Here is a 4,077-nt window from a genome sequence, read left to right as displayed (position 1 = left end):
TTTGTAAGAGGCATTGTTGATGATGTGGAGGGAATAAGGCTATTGAAACAGAAAGATTTTCTTTCAGATGAGCATAAGCAAGAAAGAGAATGGCCCTTTGTAGCACAGTGAGAGCTGTTTAAGAGTATATTCATAACTCTAGATTTGGAAAAGTGATAACAAGAAATCAGAAGATGTGGGCTGCAGGAAAGAGCATTGTCAGATGGTCAGAGGGGTCAAAGCTTCTTCTGGGAACAACAGAAAGGTAGATGAGTGTCCCTCGATCAGATTGACTTGGAGATCTGAAAGGAAGAGCATCAGGTGGAAGAGTAGAGAAAAACAAAAGGCACAAGGAAGTGAAAGTAGAACAAGTGTCACTGGTATAGAAAAGACTAGCTGAGCAAAGGTACAGGACAGCATATTGAGGAAGAGGGGCAATTCTTCCATGTTTTCTACCTCATTTAATCTCTCCTGCCTGTCTGAGAAGTGGGTAGGTCAAATAATAAATTTGAGTAGGATGAGATGAGTTAGGGAAGACTTTTTTGAAGAGGAAGTGTTTTTAGCTTCATTTCCCTCTGCTATGTCCTTTCATCAAACTTCACTACCCCTTTATCTGAATCATCCTACTATGTCCAAAATCACCTTGTTACCACCCAGATCATTTTCTCTTCTTTTTAGTTTATTAGTTTAGATTTCTTGACTTCTGACTCATCTTGGTTTTTTTGTTTGATTTTTTTTTCTCTCCCTGATTTTGTCCTGTAATCACTTAAGCTTTGTGCATTTTCCCAGGCCTTCTTCATGGACTCCATACACATCTCCATTTATTGAAAACCTTCTTTCTCTAGGGCCTAGTTCAGGTGCTACCTCTTACAGGAAACATTCTACCATTGCCTACCAACTGAAAATTTTCTTCCTTATATCTTTTAGAACATTTTGCCTGATCTCTTTTGCTCTTTTCCCATCCTACAGGCACTAAATTTAGAGTCACAGAAGCTTGGTTTCAGGCTCTTGATGGCTGTATGTCTTTGATCAAGTCATCTTTTATTTACATGAAAAGAATCTTACTCGACAGTCTTAATATTCTCTTCCAGCTCTAAATCTTACAATTCTACCTTGTATCATACACATTTGTGTTTTTCTTGTCCCTGCTGTTAGATTGTAAGTTTCTTGAGGGCAGAGATTGTGACATTTTTCATCTTTGTTTGAATTAGGTGGTACATCTATTTTTTTTAACAAGGTTTCTCATTGTCTTCCGATTCAATTCTCTGTCCTTTTCTTTACCTGCTACTCTTTGACTGGGGCCTGGGCTATTCATAGTCCCATGGAATTTAGAGGAACTTCCACCCTCCTGTATCAGTTGAGGAGTTATTCTATCTTGCCAAAGGGGCTGGTATGGTTGCTATTATTACTCTCTTCATCTACTCCTCATAATAATATGAGATAACATGTTGCCTACTAATTTTTCTAGATCTTTTTTAATTAAAACTCTTTTTACATGTAGTTTTTGACTCAACAGTAATTGTGTTATAACTACAAACTATGTTAAAAATGACTTTTGGAATCAATATTTTAATATTTCAAACGATCTGTGCTTTTGGCAATTATTGTCCACTGATGCAGATCATAACTTTCCATGCTTTTGTGTGGGTTTAGTGAATTTACTGTACTTAAAAGAAAAAGTCATCATCTAAAGGCTGACCTTATGGTGATAGACCCCTCTCAATCATAAAACCAAGCTGGTGCTTACCTTGGACAGTAGAAAACAAAATTCATTCATGTCTGGACCTTCTCATAAAGCCTTTACGGTGTGGAACTTGACAGGAGTGTCTAGAACTTGGGCTTTGACTCTTCTGAGGTGATTGTGAAATTTCTTGTTTGGAACAGAAGACAAGGAAGAAGCTCAATTGATCAACACACATGTCAGGTGTGTTTAAAGAATCATATCCTACCGATTGAATGTATATATCCTTTGGGAGTGAAACATTCTCAGAACCCCAGGGCTATTATCAGAAAAGTTTATGCTTTAGAGAGTCAGATAGCAGAACCCCTTGGTTGTGAGAGATCATTTTTAGTCTTTCTTATTTCTCTTCTTATCAGTTACCTCTTTCTATATTTCCTCAATTCAATTTAGCTATTATGGAATCATCTCCGCTGGGCATCCATCTTCTTTGATGATTATTTGCAGTATCTGCTCATCTGAGGGGATGCTTTGAGAGAATTAATATTCTGTTACATAATCAAGCTTAATATTTCCAGTGCCTGGATTTTCCTTTTCCTCTGTTGCAGTCTTTTTCTTTGTTAATCATCCTTTTAGGGAGGGAAGTTAATATTCAGCAACATGAAAATACTTCAAACTTCTATGCAGCATAAATATTCTGTTTGAAGCAATCCTATTGAAAAGCACTGGATATTCAATGGTGTTCATAATATTATTCAGCTCATAAACTAATTCATTTAAATCACAATAATGTCAATGACATCAGAGATATTAATGTCCCTCAAAACATCAACCCTGCTCTCTGCCGGGCCCACATCCATCATACAGGAAAACAAATTCTTTGGAAAAAGAGGAGTTTGTCATCCTCTCCTACTAATCACCAAACAACTTCCACCTACAAGGCAGACAAGCCTGCCTGGCCAAATAGAAGACAGGAGGCACCATGTTTCAGGGGGATTAAATCACACCTCAGCACCCCCCCCCCCCCCATTTTGGTGGAAATAGCCCAGGACCCAGAATCCAAAAATCCAGTTCTTCCAGCCTGGTTATAACAGACTGAAAATCAATTGAATTATTACCACAATAGAAAATATTCCTGGGCCTCCCTTTCATTTTTATAATTCTTTTGTCCTGAGTGCATTATCAAACAAGTCATACATGTAGATTTCTACTCTTCCTTTCTAGCCCCACTACATCTTTTCCCCTGGACTCTAGCTAGGCAGGTTTCCTATTGTCATCTAAAAAAAAAAAGCAAATATTAATTGTCTGCTTGGGTTGGGGAGGGGGCAGGAGGAGAATACTTCAGTTTATCTAAGGCACATCCAGATACTGTGACTCCTTTAAAGCATTAAAGTTTCCACACAAGACCTCTTACATAGCACCATAGGGTCTTCAGAGGTCCCTTTGCAATAGTAACTTCCAAGAAGGGTTTCTAATATGTCCCCTTTGGTACTTGGGGCACCAGAGCGTCATCAGCTTTTCGCCTCTGATAGCTATTTGGTGTAAACTCTGCTCATCTTCTGCTCACGAAGACTGCACAATGGTTTCAAAATACCACAAAAAGGAAGTAGCCTTAGCTTCTGCACCACACCAGTGCTGGTAACTGGCAGCAGAAACATCCCCTGGAAATGTTGATGTTGAATTAGGTTATGATGAAAAAATTAAATAATGAGCCTATGTGTTTGTGCTTAATTGGGGATTGGTGGGAGGCTTTTGGGAACAAAGATAATGAAAGGATGTTACCCACCTGATACCTATCTTCCTTGTGCTTAGGAAGTGATCAGAAAGAACACATGAGAGTAAAAAAAGTAGAAACTTGCAGCAATCCCAAAGCCTCCAGAAATTAGGAAAATTAAATTTTAAAAGATCAAGGGTTTGTAGGCAGTCATAGAGTAATGGTCAAGAGAGTTGACCTGGGAGCCAAGAAGATCAGTGATTAACTTCTGTCTCTGATAAATTTTGGCTATGTGACTCTAGATAAAGTATTTAACCTTTCAGTATAATAGGTATCAAACTCAAAATGGGAACCACCAGAATGTACATAAGAACCTGCATATTGACCTAGAAACTCATTTTCATACCTTTTTTATTAATTTGTCAACACATTAAAATCAGATAGCAGCTGCATTTTAATTTGTGCTTAGGAGTGCCATGGGTGTTAATGTTAGCTCTAGATTAGTCTTTAATGCTGTAAGTGGCAGAGAAGGGGCTAGCCAGCCTAAGTAGAGAGGAAATCCCTCATCTGGGAATCTCCTATATGAATAAAATCGCAGAACTAGGCTCTATCCCCAGGAGTTTAATATAGCCATGAGTGTCTTACCAAACATGGACATGCCTAATAGTTTTGCCCAGGCTGCTACTGAGCAGTCACTGAAAAATTC

The sequence above is a fragment of the Macrotis lagotis genome, chromosome 1 (assembly GCF_037893015.1).
Source record: "Macrotis lagotis isolate mMagLag1 chromosome 1, bilby.v1.9.chrom.fasta, whole genome shotgun sequence".
Classification (NCBI taxonomy): domain Eukaryota; kingdom Metazoa; phylum Chordata; class Mammalia; order Peramelemorphia; family Peramelidae; genus Macrotis; species Macrotis lagotis.
This window is presented reverse-complemented; position numbering follows the sequence as displayed.